This window comes from Sceloporus undulatus, chromosome 1 (assembly GCF_019175285.1).
Source record: "Sceloporus undulatus isolate JIND9_A2432 ecotype Alabama chromosome 1, SceUnd_v1.1, whole genome shotgun sequence".
NCBI classification, from domain to species: domain Eukaryota; kingdom Metazoa; phylum Chordata; class Lepidosauria; order Squamata; family Phrynosomatidae; genus Sceloporus; species Sceloporus undulatus.
Genome location: NC_056522.1, coordinates 28117252 through 28134127, shown reverse-complemented (window position 1 = coordinate 28134127; position 16876 = coordinate 28117252). Strand labels below are relative to the sequence as shown.

Genomic DNA, 16876 nt, shown 5'->3' with positions numbered 1-16876 from the left:
TTGACACCACTTTAACAGCCATGGCTCAGGGCTATGGGATTCTGGGAAATGGCAATTTGTTGTGGCACCAGAGCAAAGCCCAGATTCTTAAGTGGATGGTGGTATTGTGTTTTATCTTCTAGGCTGGGGCAAAGGAGGCATCCGCAGTGCGGAAATAACCCGGTTTGACACCACTCTGGTGGTAGTTTGCCACAACAAACTACACTTCCCAGAATTCCATAGCACTGAGCCATGGCCGTTAAAGTGGTGTCAAACCAGATTGTTTCTGCAGTGGGGAGCAAAGCTCTGGTGCCACACAAACTACAGTTCCCAGAATTCCATTGCATAGTTAAAGTGCTGTCGAACTCCATTATTTCCTCAATGTAGATGCAACCAGAGTTAAGGGCTGGCAGTTTAGTCCCTTGAGCCAGAATGGAGTAGCGCTTTGAACCTTGGATTAGAATTCTGCTTGACCAGGGTTCGAATCTGGGTGACCAGGGTTCCAATGACCCATGGAAACCCCGCTGGGTGACTTTGGGCAAGTCACACTGTCTCAGCCTCAGTTGAAGGCAATGGCAAACTTCCTGGGAAGAAATCTTGACAAGGAAACCCTAGGATAGGATCAGCAGAGGTTGGAGTCGAACTGAAGGCACACAACACAACTCTGCATCTTTACTTAGGAGTAAGGATTTTTGAAATAAATGGTATTTACTCCTGAATGAGCACGCACCAGTTCTAAGGGAAGTTGGGGAGCCATTTTAAGAAATGCACCCTACACCGAAGTACGGAAGCCTTTCTTAGGGTGCATCTACGTTGTAGAAATAATACAGTTTGACACCACTTTGAGTGCTGTAGCTCCGTCCTATGGAATGCTGGGATTTGTAGTTTGACAAGGTCTTTAGCCTTCTCTGGTGTTTCACGAAACTGCAAATCCCAAGGATCTTGTAGGATGGCATTATGGCGGCTAAAGTGGCGTCAAACTGCATTATTTTTAATAGTGTAGATGCACCTTGTCAGCCTCAAAGGAAGGTAACAATAATGCCCTTTTGAAGCTTTTGTGAGCCGCCTTGGATCCAAGTTGTGATAAAGCCGGCATACCAAGAAATAAACAAAACAAAACAAAACCCTGATGGGTTCCCTAAAAGTGGGAGCTGGGGTTCCTGTATTTTTTCTATAGTGTAGATGCTCCCTGTGAGCCTCAAAGGAAGGCAACGTAATAGCTTTTTGAAGCTTTTGTGAGCCGCCTTGGAACCAAGCTGGGAGAAAGACAGCATACAAACAAACACAAACAAATCGCCATAAGTGGGAGTCGATGCTCCTGTGCTATTATTTCTCATATGGTGCGGATGCTCCCTGTCAACGTCAAAGGAAGGCAACTCCGAACAGCTTGTTAAAGCTTTTGTGAGCCGCCTTGGGTCCAAGCTGGGAAAAAGGCGGCATACAAAACGAATACATAAAATAAAATGATCCTTTGATGGGTTCGCCATGAGTGAGGGGGTCAGTATTTAGGCACCAGAGACGCAGATTACTCCAAGCACACAACAACAAAAACAACAACAAGAAGAAAAGAAGTGCATTCCCTTTGCAGAAGGGTTCCAGATCCAGACTATTGGCTCTGCCTCCTGGGCTTCCTGGTCCACCAGCCAAGCTGCCTTTGCTGTGGGTCTTGCTCCCCACTCTTCCCCCCATGTTTTTCTTCTTCCAGGGAGGCAGAGCCGAGAAGCAGAGCCTCGGGTGGGGGAAGATTTCAGACAATGTCGCAGCTAACTCGATTAGGCTCCCAAACGGGGCTTGAAAGCCAATACTCGGCTGGGCTGCTATGGAAATGTAATCAGATGCATTAAGAGGGGAGGCAATTGCAATCTGCGGCGGGATGAGATGCCTCTATTTAGGATTCATTTTCTTTCTTTTTGTAATCGACTTTTGTCATTCCTGGAAAAGGACTGAGATGCCAAAGGCCAAACTGAGGCCCGGTCCTAACCAACCGCATGGATTTAGCAGTAAACCCCGTTGAACTCGGAGGAACTGCATCCACACTGGAGAGATAACCTGCTTTGGCACCGCTTTAACTGCCCTGGCTCAAGGCTATGGAATTCTGGGAGTTGGAGTTTGTTGTGGGGCCCAGAGCGGAGCAGACCATCTTCCGTTTTTAACCCTGTATGGTTTTTAACCCCTTTGCCTGATGAAGAAGCCAGTCGAGCTTCGAAAGCTAGCAACAGCCCAGTAAAGGTGGATTTTGAATGTTACTGGATTTTCTATATGGCAACACAGCTACTCCTGGATCTAGCCTAGCCAACGGCGAGGAATGCTGGGAGTTGCAATCCAGCCACAGCGGGAGGGACTGCTTTAGCCATATCCCTCCAAGAAATCGGATATTTTTGCGTCCCAGCCGTCCATTTACTGATCCAGATGGCCGCTGTTATCCCTGTTTGACTGAGGATGAAACCCAGAGACTTCTGAATAGATAGGCATAGGATCGCGCATCTGTTTCTGCAGTGCAGATGCAGCCACAGATCAATCCCTGAGGAGGCTGTTGTTGTGTCCATTCTGACTTACAGCGATCCTGCCGCGAGGGTTTCATGGTCGGATTTGTTCAGAAGAGGTTTGCCTTTGCCTTCCCCTCAGGCTGAGAGAATGTGACCTATCCAAGGTCACCCAGTGGGGTTTACACGGCCGAGTCGGAATTCGAACCCTGTTCTCCAGAGTCATAATCCATGGCTCAAACAGTACAACTCCAGGAGTCCCTAGGACCTCCAGTGCAACTCTGTGGCCAACATTTGCCAGACATTGACCATAGAATGGCTGTGGAGGAGCTACAAATGCCTAGTGGAGTGTTCTCTCTAGGAATCTCTTCAGTGCCACCTTTGGTTGAAGTTGACCAGAGAATTGCGCCGGAGGAGCTAGTTATTCCTAGAGAGAACATATTAATAAAACCCGTGAATAGTCAAATCCGCAAATGTGGAGTGATGAGTGTACACACAAACACACACACACACACACACACACGTACACTTTACCATAAAACAACATAAAGGAATCCAATAGCATAAGAGACTAACTGGGAGGAAGGGATTTCTAGCATAGGCTTTTCATGTAGACAGACCTACTTCATCAGCTAATCTCCAGAGTGAAAAGAAATAAACGGATGCTTTGGCAACAAATCTTGCCAAGAAAGTTCTAGAGGAGCATAGGTTGCAGTTGAGCTGAAGGGTGAAGGCAGGTAACAACCCAACTCTGCACATTTACTTGGGAGTAAGAACCTCTGAAGCATCTCTTTTTCTCTTGCTGTTGGGACTTAATTTTTCGTCTTCCTCTGGAGTACCCTCATGGGCAGAATGAATGTCCCTCCAATAATACCTGAACAGCAACATCTTCAAAATGCAGGCTTGGGACTAACACCCTCATATTTGTGTTCCCCTTCTGTAGGATTTTGAACCCCTTTGCCTGATGAAGAAGCCAGAGGAGCTCTGAAAGCTTGCAACATGCACTTGGTGTATTTAGGGTGGCAGATAAAGGGATCACTGTTTGGTGGGTTTTTGGCTGATCCTGTACTTACATTTCTAGGAGAGAAGAAGTGACATCTTCGGAATTACATTTAACAAGGCCTGCATCCACACTGCAGAAATAATCCACTTTGACACCACTTTAACTGCCCTGGCTCATTGCTAGGGAATCCTGGGAAGTGTAGTTTTGTGATACATTTTCGCCTTCTCTGTTAAAATTGCTCTGGGGCCACAACAAGTTCTAATTCCTAGGATTGCCTAGCACTGAGCCAGGGGAGCTAAAGCGGTTTCAAACAGGATTATTTCTGCAGTGTGTTTTAGACCTGTCTTGTTTCTCTCTGTGTGCTTCTTGCTACATCCACACTGCAGAAATAATTTTGGGGGTGTAGTGAAAACAACCACAAAAATTGTGCACACAATGGATGGGGGATTCTTGGAGATGCAGTTAAGAAAACACCCTCCAATGTGTCCATGTTGGATGGGGATGCTGGAAGGTGTAATCCAAAACCCGAATCTGGCCATGCTGGATGGGGGATTCTGGGAAGTGCAGTTATAAAGGTGAACTTGGGGGTCCCTTCCAACTCTAGGATTCTATGAGGCTGGTCTCCTGGATCAGCTTGGCAATTTTTGATCAGGGGGACAGAGGCCACCCGCTTCCTGCTCGTCTTCCAAGAGCCTGATGAATAGCGATCAGGTTTCCTTGAATGGCTGCTCCCCCCTGGCCCCAGTTTTCACAGCCTCCCACCACTAACCCCAGAGTCTCTTTCCTCGACCTCCCTTAATGCCTCTGATTATTCCAAGATGAGGAGGGAGCAGGCAGGCAGAAACCCTTGCAGCACCACCAGACCAGGAGCAGCAGGAGCAAGAAAGTCTCTTTGGCTTTGTGTGTCCTGTGCCTTCAGGTCCTTTCTGACTTAATGGCAATCCTAAGGCTACCCTGCAGTTTTCAGAGGAGGTTTTTTTTTTTTGCCATAGCCTCCACTTGAGGCTGAGAAAGTGTGCCTTGCCCAAAGACTTGAATGGAAGCATAGAGGGCATACTTATCACATTTGCTGATGACACCAAATTAGGAGGAGCAGCTCATACCCCAGAGGAGAGGATCACATTCCAAAATTACCCGAATAGATTAGAAAGCTGGGCCAAAACTAGCACAATGAATTTCAACACAAAGAAATGTAAAGTACTAGACTTAGGCAGAAAAAAATATATATAAAGCAAAGATATGGGATGGGGACACCTGGCTTAACAAGACTCCATATGAAAGGAATCTAGGAGTCTAGTAGACCACAAGGTGAACATGAGTCAACAGTGCGATGCAGCAGCTAAAAAAGCCAATACCAGTCTAGGCTGCATCAATAGAAGTATAGTATCTAGATCAGGGGTAGGCAACCTTTTTGAGCCGGGGGCCGGGTTGCTGTCCCTCAGACAACTGGGGGGCCAAAGCCAAAATATAAATAATTAAATAATTTATAAAAAATTTAAATGAATAAATAAACCGGGACAAATGTAGGACAAAATTTTCAAATGGTGGACAGTTTTTTTTTAAAAAGTGGAGGACACGTGAAAAAATTTGCTGATTTAAAAAAAAAAGTTAATATAAATGCATGTTTCTGAGGCTTCTATAGACAATTGCCCCTGCGCGCGAGAGGCCAAAGGCCCCGGCAGCGATCGGCAGCAGGTCCATGGTTGACAAAAATTAACAGCAGGCATCTTTCAGGTATAACAGCCATGATTTGTGGACTGCTGGGTGGTGTTTCTCCCCTCCTCCTTTGTGAATAGACATTTATTTCTTCAATGGGGCTTTTTAAAAAAGTTGACCTTTGCTACATTCCTCCTGGGTCGTTGTTAATCTCCACATATTTTGTGTGTGTGTAACTGATATTGCTGAGCTTCAGTGAATTGCCTTAAAAATTTGCAAACTGCAGATAAACATGTATTCTGTGTAGTTTTTGAGGTGTTTGAGGTGGAATTGGAAGAAAGAAGGTCATACCTGATGTTCTTCTTATAAGCATCTTTAGCATCTGATCTTGGAAGCTAAGCAGGGTCAGCCCTGGTTAGTACTTGGATGAGAGATGATCAATGAATATCTGGTGCTGGAGAGTGTATTTCAGAGGAAGCAACTGTCAAAACCTCCTCTGGGGATTCTTTGCCTAAGAAAACCCTATGAAACCCCATGAAACTCATTAGGTTGCCCTAATTTGATAGGTAACATGAAGGTACATGCACACATAGTCTTAAAGTTATATGATTAGATGCCAATAGATGCAAGTTCTGTCAATAATCTCTTGATAACAAAGCTATAAATTTGGATACTGATGAAATCTACAGTAAAGATCCAAGGAAATGTCTGGGAGGATTTCACTGAAGTCAATGAGAGGATTACTCCAAGTTTCCCATGTTATAATATAGCGAGGATGTTAATTAATAATTAAGAATAATTACAATAATTCAGATTATTTTTTTTTCCTACTGTGGAGACACCTCCGCTAATTGATTTATTAAAAATGGGTCATTCTAATTCTAGGGATAAATCCCATCATTTTTTATGGGTCTACACTGAGAACATACTCAAATGAATATCCTGCCTTTCTTCAGAGAGTCCAAGGCAGCTTACTGGAATAACGTAAAATCACAACACTAATATACTAATAAACAAGACAAAAGCTAGCAATAATACAATTTAACAACAGTTGCAATAAGAATTTTTTTTAAAAAAAAAAGATTAAAAAACACAGTTCAAAAAGAACACACACACACACACACACACACACAACTCCCAAACCCAGAAAGATCATATGTTATCTGTGTTTTATTTGTTGCATATTCCTTTTCTATAAACTGTCCTAGGTCTAAGCTATCCCAAGTAGCCAAGGTGATTAAGCTTAGGCTGTAATACTTTGGACACATAATGAGAAAACATGATTCACTAGAAAAGAGAATAATACTAGGAAAGGTAGAAGACAGTAGGAAAAGAGGAAGACCACATTACAGGTCTGCAAGACCTGACAAGGGCTGTTGATAACAGAATAATTTGGGGGTGGGGTCTCTCATTCAAAGGCTCTATATAAGTCAAAGACAACTTTTGGCCTATTTGGCTCAAGTCCAGGCTATTTGGCAGACCGTATCTCCCTGTATGACCGGCTTGGGCTCTGAGATCATCAGGAAAGATCACCATCTCAGTCCCACCATTGCAAGCACAATTGGTGGGGACACAAGACAGGGACTTCTTGGTGGATGACCCTTGACTCTGGAACTCCCTTTCCAGAGAGACCAGAAAGGCCGCCTCCCTACTATCCTTCTCTTGGCAGACTAAGATGTTTTTATAAAGACTATGGTGACAAGATGTCCTCCTTTCCCTGAACATGTCCTACATTTCAACCTTCTGGCCAGGAGGATTTCCAAATATCCTCCATTTTGAACATGACTAAAAGCATACATTTGTATAAATGTTTTTAGCTTTTAAGTTGTCACGTCCTATATTTTTCTGGTATGTCCAACATTTTACAGTGCCTTGCTCTCCTTTGAGGTTAGAACCTCTGGTCACCGTGATTCAGGCAGGCTTTTAAAAGTCTTTAAAGAAAGGTCGGGGTGTTGTACTGTTTTCATTGTACTCTTTTTAAGTGTTTTTATCTTCTTCAACTACACTTTATTCTTTTAATGAGTGATGTGTTTTAATAATGAACGAGTTTAATTCTGTTTTAATGCTCACTTTTGTAGGTTTTAATTGTATTGTTCTTTTTAATTGTAAGCCATTTTGAGTCCTAATTTTGAGGGGAAAGCAGGATATAAATAAATATAATAACAGCAACTTGACAGCTGTTAACAGCAACAAGGGAGTTCACTACAGAGCTTTCTAGAAGAGAAATTAATGCTGTTATCTGACATATTCATTGGGTTAAATGTCTATTGAGTGCCTGTTTCTTTTAAAATATGGAAATACTACTTTGGGGCTGGTGGATGAACGTGATTGTCGCAAGGCTTAGCCTTGTGCGTTTCTGTGCACATCAGTCTACAGGGATAGTAGGAAGAACCAATTGATCATGACCTTACTCCTCTGCTGAAAATAGTATAGTTAGCCAGAAAGGGACAAGCAAGCAACCACGGGAGTCTCATTGCTCAGACTACGATGGACATCCTACAATAAGATTGCATAGTGTAAACTTCTTCATTAAGAATTAGGCAACATTATGCAACTGCATACACAACTGTATGTGGAAGTGAATGTGCATGGAAATGCACAACCCAATACACTGCATACGCAGCCCCACTTCTGCATCCCTGAACTGTAGGTGGACAGGCCACCTTGGACAAACATCTCCAATTATTCCTGTAGGGGTATTTGCTTGTATGTAAGGCACCAACAGAATTCTAGTGAACATAGGCATTCTAAGCCAAAATGTTACTTTTGCAGTACAATGGTCAAACCTGTCTGACTAGTGGCCAGACTGGCTGAGGGTTACTGGGAGTTGTAGTTGGTGGTGCAGTGGTTAAATGCTGGTACTGCAGCCACTCACTCACAGTCACAAGGTTGTGAGTTCGATTCCAGCCGGGGGCTCCAGGGTCGACTCAACCTGGCATCCTTCTCAGGTCGCTAAAATGAGTACCCAGCTTGTCAGGGGCAATTAGCTTACATGTTGTAAACCGCTTAGAGACTGCTTAGTTCAGTACGAAGTGGTATAGAAATGTAGTTGTTATTGCTAATTCAAAATGTAAATTTGGCATGCTTTGACACTGTGTGCATGCCAAAGAATATTGCACTTCATGTGAAATTCCTGCGCAGCGAAGGAGCAAGGTAACAAGGCAGACAGACAGGATTGGGGCTTGGAGCCTTTCTTTTCAACCACACTTGGCTTGGTGTCAAAGACACTTTTCAAAGGCAGCTCCACATCAAGCAAATTACAGCAGCCTAAGCTGGATGTAACTGGGGCATGTGTAACTGTGGCAGCTGTGGTTCCCTCCCTAGGAGAGAGGGATGGTTATTAAACCAATTTAAGTCAGCAGCAGAGGTATGCCCAATCATTTTCTTTTATTAGTGGGTGCAGTGAGATCCCTTACACACCCTCTTACTAATGAAATCAATATGAAGACCAATGGCTCTATTGAATGAGACCCCCAGGGAAGCCACAGTGTGACCACAGATACCAAGTTCTGAGATAGCAGATATTACGAAGGGGGAGCACAGTCATGAAAGGTTTGGCATGAGACCACAAAGGGGGGGGGGGGGTTCGCATGTGTAATATTTGAAGGGGAGGTCTGGTTAAATGCAAAATTTAAAATCCTTTTGATAGTGTTTGAGTCAAAACTTCCCTCAAGGCATCTTTAAACTCTGCAGTTGGCACGTTGTATGGTGTATAATCCCTGCACAGACACCCATCTTGGCAGGAGTACAGGGCTAATATTTTCATAAGGATGAATTGTTCTTGACCAGTTGCACAAACAGTCTCGCCCACAGCTCCAGCCGGGGCAGTCTCAGCAGGCTAGTTTACATACTAATTGTTGTTTTTGTTTCTCACTACAGCCGATGGTCATCCTCCGGGAGAGCAGAATCATAAATCTCACTTCACATCTAATCAGCATCTTTTGAAACACTTCGTGTTATTATTAACTGACCATATGGGAGACAAAACACAGCATTCATAATGCCGATAGGTTTCTTCTTTTCTTACCGCATCCTGAAGCAAGAGCACAGCTTGGAAAAGTTCTTTTTGAGGGACTGCACGGCCCTGACCCATATCTGTTGTACACCCTTGCCATAATGTGACAGAATACTGGGAACTGATGTATGTATATGTATGTTGAGTATCTGATAAAGACCAGAAAACAGAAAGCCATAAGAATAGAGAATAGAGAGCAAATTAACCAACAAGTTCTTCTGAACATCTAGACAACTCCAACAAGTAAGCCAATCCACAAGTGACAAGAGAAGGCAAGGAGTAAGGAAATAAAATGATCACACAGGCAGACCATCCTTCTAACTAGTTTCCTTATTTTGACATATGAAGATTAAGGATCTCTTCCTTGCTCAGGCATACAGGAAGCTTCTTCCAGAAGCCAGGGAAGTGTCAATAATGGGGTGATCATCTTGGGTGAAGTTTGCTGAGGCAGGCATTTTCCTGACACAGGCTACATAAATAGTTGGTTCCTGTCCATGCAGTTGGGGGTGATGGTGAAGGAGTGAGCAGGTTTGAGGAGGAGATACTCTGTTGCTGAAGAATGTTAGCTAATACAGTAAGGAACTAGTAGTTTGTGCTTTGTGGCTATTCCTATTCAGAGCATAGAAAAGTTCCTTTCCTAAACTGCCATAATCCCTCAGCCAGTAAGTTTGGGTGGTGTTGGTGTTCTGGGACTTGCCATCCAAAAAGCAAACCCTGGTCTGTTCAATTATAAAGGTTTGACACCATTGTCACACTAGCAGTTACACAGCAACTATGGATTATTATACCCTTTCTACTCAGACATAAGCCATGTTATGCTTATTGGTGCTTATTCCCTGCTACTGTCTCATGCACTTCTGTCTAGGGCTTGATCCAGTTAAACTCAATGGGATTTTAAAACAGTGGAGCTCAAAATAATTTTTCAATTCAGCTCATCGAAATGATTTATCTCATTATCATGCAAGAATGAAAATAATACTCCTCCAGGTGAATTTTGTGTATGCCATGTAGTCTGCTTGTCTGTCCCACCTCAAACATACTGTATCCTCCAATTCTGGTAAAAATATAATAAAATAATAATAATTAGAATGCTCCCAGGATTCCATCAAAGTAAATTTTACATATAACACAGTTTTTATTTTAAGTCAGAATATCTGGAATATACCCTCCAAATTTCATGGAATTCTGTCCAGTCATTTTTGCATAAAGCAGTAAGAGAAAGAAACTATGGCCTGTTACAGACGCCCCTAACCCTAATATGGACCGAGTCCATACAAAATGGTGGTGTCCGTTCCACACGGGGGCCGCCATCTTTACGTAGCGGATGTGCTGTGTCTGCACGTTGCGCGGCGCATATGACGCTGCGAGAGCACCATTGGTGCCTCGCGGCATCATATCTGCACCGCAAAGAGAAGCACCATTTTGGCGCTTCTTATTTGCAGCATGGAGGAGCCTCACGGTTTGGACGCTGGGGCTCCTCCACGCTGCAAATGGCGGCGGCGGCAGACCGCCCCTTCTGGGCTGTCTGTAACGCGCCTATATTTGCTATTTTTTTACATTTTCAGTGCAACAAAAAGCCAGTCTAAATTCAACACAATTATCATGATGAACTAATGCATAGAAAAACAAAGAAAAACACGTTCTCTGCACTTATAGGACATTTCTAGCCAACTGCTATCAATTTGGAAGAGACATTTCCCCCCCTTATCTCCTAGTTTTGTTTCCTATTTTAAGTAAAATAGATTTTATTGATGCCTGAACTTCATCGAGCAGATAATGATTCCATGGCAAACTTGACATTTTCTTAAACAGACTTCTTCCCTTTTGGAAATGTCCCTCAAGAACAGACATGGTGGCTGAAATTCACTGCATACAGACTTCTAGTATCAGGCTTATGTTTCAATTGAGTTCCACTTAAACTTTTCAAAAGGGTATTAAAGGGATTTGAGTACTGAATGAAATGCATTGCATCTGGACTCTTCGACAGAAAAACAATCCAAACATCATCCACCCTGAGTTTTGACTAAATTCTATTGAGGCCCAAGATACTATATCAGAATGGCTAGTTGGCTAGGCTCATTGGTTAACTAGCTAGTTAGCTTCTTCGTGCCTTACTAGGTTTAAAAACTCTTGTGGACTTCAGCCCATTTCAGCAGTCCTTGAAAGTTTGTGCCAAATGAAAAGTGTTAGTTTTTTTAATATGACACAAAACACATTGTTGTTGTTTTCTCCACAAGAGACTAACATGACTACCCACCCTCAAATGTGTTGGATGTATCTCCTGCCTTTTTTTTTTAAAGGACTCAGAATGGCTCACAATAATACCAAGGAAAAGATACAATCAAAACATAAAACAAGAACAACTTTAAAAAAAAAAAACAAACAAACAAACAAACTGATTTAAACACTTAAACTACAGCAATAAAGAAAACACAGCCCCAATCCTTTCCTTAACAACTGTTTAGCTGCTAAACATAAGACTGGGTTGGTCCAAAAGTGGAATATAAACTCTTGAGTATCCCCAAATTCAGTTCACACTCTAGTGTGTGTATAAACTTGTGTCTTAAGTTTGTGCCAACATTCACCTGTTGACTAATGGTGATCCCCATACATTTTTCATAGCGGTTTCTCAGGCAAGGAATACTCAGAGGTGGCTTGGGCAGTTCTTTGCTCTGAACTATAGCTTACAGTACGTGGGACCCCTCCAGGTTGGCCCTGCTTAACTTATAGGATCAGACAGGATCTGGCCATACTCTAACACTAAATGTGTGTTTCATAACTGGCACAGTCCTCACAATATATGTCCACAGCTACTTGCTCCCTGGGTCACCCCGGGCAGATGTGTGTGTGAAGAGGAAACCAAGAAAACATCAGTGTGTATGTATATTAAACTCTCTTTTTCCTTGCCATGCATCCTATCTCGACTAGGCATCCTGTGCTGCTGTTGTTTTAAATGAAAGATCTGCAGATAATCTATAGCATTTAACACATTATTTATTGTTACTAGATTTCACAATGTTCACATCAGCTTGGTTTTGAGGGAAGCCTCTCCTGCCTTTAAACCTTCAGCTCATTTGTATGCAGTAGCTGTATTGCATGCACAGAGTACAGTGGCCACTTAGTTTGTTGTGAGCCTGTGCACTATATATATATATATATATATATATATATATATATGGATATGGATATGGATATGGATATGCTTCTAATTTAGTTTGGGTGTACACCATGAATATATTTGTGAGTGAGTTAATCAAGGAAAGCAGAATGGCAATGCTTGATAGGGGAAAACACAGGATATGTTTGCTCAGCTCTCAAAAGATTAGGGGCACAGACTCATATACCAGCTTCTATGGAAAACAATTAGGTGAATTAAAACATGCAAGGGGTTCAAGGCTGAAAGTGGATGATATACAAAGCAAATAAAGGCTTTTTAAGGTACATTGAAGTGACCTCACTTTAATATACCCCCGACTTTGCCTGGATTCCTCTGTCAGCATTTTTAACTGCTCTCCTTGAGAGCCATAAGGATTTTGATGTCACACACTTCATGCTAGCCCAGTTCCTGCCTTTTTCTAGTCCCCACCCTTTCCTTCCTTTCTAATACTGCATCCTTATGAATTTTTGTTGTTGTTGTTGTGTGCCTTCAAATAGTTTCTGGCTTATGGCAACATTAAGGTGAACCTATCATGGGGTTTTCTTGGCAAGTTTTTTTTCAGAGGGGGGTTCCATTGCCATCCTCTGAGGCTGAGAGAGTGTGACTTGCCAAAGGTGGATTTACATGGCTGAGCAGGGATTTGAACACCAGTCTCCAGAGTTGTAGTCCACTTCTCAAACCACTACAACCATGCTGGTTCTATCATACTTACCTGGAAATGAATTCTACTGAATTCAGTGGGACTTAGAGCCTATACAGACCGACCTGAAAGGCTGGCCTGTGAGCAGAGTTGGAGCATTGTGTCCAGATGACGCACACCCTGACTCTGCCCAGAGGGCACCATGATACTACGTGCTGCTCCACACAGCGTGTGGCATTATCATGCTCCTCCAGCACTGCGTCCAAATGATGCAGTACCAAAGGAGTACCATACAGTCGTGCCGCCGCAGCTATAGTGCTCTCAAAAGTTTGGATTGGGGCTGTGGTTTGAGGTTGTCGCAGCCCTGATCTGGCTAGGAAAGGGGCGGTGTCCTGCCACCCCTTAGCAGGCCATCTGTCTAGCCTCTCAGTTTTCAGAAAACACATGGTGAACCCTTGGTATTCACTGGGGTTTGGTTCAAGCCCATCCCCACATACTAAAATCCATGTATGCCCAAGTCCCATTATATACAGTGGTGTGATAAAATGTTGCCTTTTATATAAAATGGCAAAATCAATGTTTGTTTTTTGGATTTTTTTTTAAAAAAAAAATCTTCAAGGTGTGGATGGTTGAATCTGTGGATGCAGAATCTGTTGATATGGAGGACTGACTATGCAGGATTGCTTTGTATATCACCCCTCCTCTCTTTTACACACACATTCTTTCACATGGGGTAAACCCGCTGGAAGAATTTCTAGAAGTTGAGGTAGTGAAAAACATGGAGAGAAATTAAAAAGAAAGATCAGAAATGTGAAGGGGGAAAAGGTAGAAGGAAATAGTGGAGAAAGAAAAGGAAGCATGAAAGCAGAAGCTGTCCCTAAAAGCGGAATTTTTTGTTGTATAGAAAATAATTGGAAGCCCAGTTCTCATCTAGAAACCCCACCACCACCACTGCTAAATTCTTTCACAGTGTGTCTGATCTTCATTAGAAATGTCGGGGTATTCTTGCATTGCATGAGCATACTATGCTTGGTGCAACTTAATAGAAAACTCCAAATGGTGGTAGTTGTTTACTTTCAGAAATGCTAGAATTTCCATGTTGAGAAACAAACTCATTGGAAGCGTTTGAGAGAGATGTCTGGAGAGAAGTTTTAAAGCGAAGGAGTAGGGTGGGGCAGCTATAATTTTAACATGCAGCTGGATACATTTTGTGCAGTGGGGAAATAAAATGTGTAGTAATGAAGTAGGTTCTTGTGCAGTTGGCAATATGGGGTATAATCAGAAACAACATAGAATGGAAAAGTGAGAGGCAGAATGAAGGAATCTTACAAACTGGATCTCAACCACTTTCTTCTGATGCACTTACTGATATCCAGGAAAGCTCATGCTAAAATAAATCAGCCCCAAGGTTTTGTTTGAGTCTTTCTTTTTCCACTTTATGCTGACAGAGGGACAGATGGTGGACTGCCTGAGACAGAGTCTTCTTGGTGGTTACACTGAGGCTGCTGCCACAGTACAAAATTACATAGCTTTAACTGTCATGGCTCCATCTTATGGAATCTTGAGATTTGTAGTTTGGTGTGGCACCAGAGCTCTCTGACAGAGAAGGTGAAATATCTCACAAAACTACAGTTCCATAGCATTGAGCCATGACAGTTACAGTGGTATCAAACTGCATTAATTCTGCAATGTATATGCAGTCTATGTGCCCTTTCATGTTACACAAGTATAGCACTATGATTTCACTTTAATTGCCATGGGATTTATGGTTTGGGAAGGCAGCAGAGTTCCTTATTTGAGAATTCTAAATACTCCTCCCTAAACTGAAAAGCCCAAAATTCAATAGGATGGAGCCATGACAATTAAAGTAGAGTCATAGTACCATAACTGTGCAGTGGCCTGTCAGTTGAAGAACATTGTTCCCAGAGATGTTTGATGTCCTTTACTGTGAAGTCAAAGGCTTTCATGGCTGGCATCCCCAGTTTTCTGTGGGTTTTCTGGATGATTTGGCTACGTTCTGGAAGAATTTATTCCAGACATTTTGCCTGCATCTGTGGCTGGCATCTTTGGAAGATGCCAGCCACTGATGCAAGCAAAACATCAGGACTAAATTCTTCCAGAATGCAGCCACATAGCCCAGAAAACCCACAGAAAACTACTCTATTGTCTTTTGGAGAGAGGAAAGACTTTTTAAAAATCCCAAAAGATGCAGATTAAGTCCTGTTGATATTTTTTTTATTCTGTTGTTATAATTTTGTGGATTATTTTAAAAAGCTTCCCGTGTGTGTGTGTGTGTGTGTGTGTAAATTCTTTTGTGAACTAGTTATTTTTTGAGCTGCCATGGAAATAGGATTGCAGGGTCACATAAAAATATTTAAGGGAAAAAAAGCCTTCCCTAGTAAATACACTGAAAGTGAAGTTGAAGGCTTTCATGGCCGGCATCCATAGTTTTTTGTGGGTTTTTTCAGGCTATGTGGCCATTTTCTAGAAGAGTTTCTTCCTGATGTTTCCCCAGCATCTGTGGCTGGCATCTTCAGAGAATGCTTGCTTGGAAAAAGTTGGGTGTATATATACTGTGTGAGCCTGGAAATACAGGAGTGATTTGCATGTGTATTTTTCTGTGTTGATGGCTGGCCTCAGCCTGGGAGGCTAATGCAAAAGAGGGTTAGTGTCTGCTAATTGGTGATCATTATCTGCTGGGAAGGCCCCTGACTGTGAGCAGTTTCCTATTTGCATTTGCTGAGTCCTCATTTTGCTATTCTTCAGGACTGGTAGCTAAATTTTGTTCACTTTAAGGGTTTCTTCTTTCCGGTTGAAATTATCCAGATGTTTGTGGATTTCAATGGCTTCCCTATGCATCCTGACATGGTAGTGGTTGGCATGGTCCAGAATTTCAGTGTTTTCAAACAGTATTTTATGCCCAGGATGGTTTGTGGCATGTTCTGAGTAGCAAACAAATCAAGGAACACAAGATGCCACAAACCAAACAGGGAAATCCTCTTTTGCATTAGCCTCCCAGCCTGAGACCTGCCATCAGCAACAGAACCATACACATGCAAATCACTCCTGCATTCCCAGGCTCACACAGTATATATATACCCAACTTTTTCCAGCAAGCATTCTCTGAAGGTGCCAGCCACAGTGCCAGGAAGAAATTCTTCTAGAACATGGCCACATAGCCCGAAAAACCCACAAAAATGATAAATACACAAACTTTGGAACAGGGTTAAACTAAGTGCTACATTACATTGATAGTACAGTACATTGCTAATGTTTTTGTTTAGAGATATCTTGTAGCACCTTAGTCTGTAGAATCGGTATGTAGAGACTAACATGACAATATCTTTGAATGTGTGTGTGTGTGTGTTTTGTATTTTACTCAAAGTAAGGGTGTGGAGTGCAGTGTTGATTGGCACCCTGCCCATCCCTGCATAGGTTAAAAAAAGGAAAAGGGGGAACCATTGAGGCCATTGTTTTCTTTTCTTAACCTCCATGGAGGTGAATTCATTGGGGGAAAAAAGCTAGTTGGAGAAGGTTTAAATCCTTTCCTTTCCTGTATAGGGACCCCACACCTTTTACTTACATGCAATGCATTTAAAGTAGCATGTAGTTTAACGCTGAGCTGCAAGGAAACAAAATGAATCCTCCATTTGTTTCACATCATGTGAGAAAGGTCTCCATTCTGGAAGACACTTGGTAAATTGAAAGGCTACTTTTTTTAAAACAAACAATCCAGCAGATTATGGAACCTGCATTTGATAACTCCCAGCAACAGCATTTCCCACTCACTGTATCAGCTACTTTTCTCAAGTAATAGATTGCCCTATCATTTCTCTAAAGGCATTCCTGAGTGGAGTGATTATGCATAGGCAGAAATGGTGTTGAGTTGCAGAACGGAAAGTTCACTGAGGGGGAACCAAACGTTTTTGAGATCATTGTGAGA

At 42.5% G+C, this 16876-nt stretch overlaps 1 long non-coding RNA gene across 1 annotated transcript in view; it reads left to right on the top strand.

Moving 5' to 3' along the window:
* Nucleotides 1-10177, top strand: part of LOC121919779 — a 37151-nt gene extending 26974 nt beyond the window's left edge. The window contains exon 3 of the long non-coding RNA XR_006101582.1: nucleotides 9001-10177. This is a non-coding gene — a long non-coding RNA (uncharacterized LOC121919779). The remainder of the gene's footprint in view (nucleotides 1-9000) is intronic.
* Nucleotides 10178-16876: the final 6699 nt, after the last annotated feature.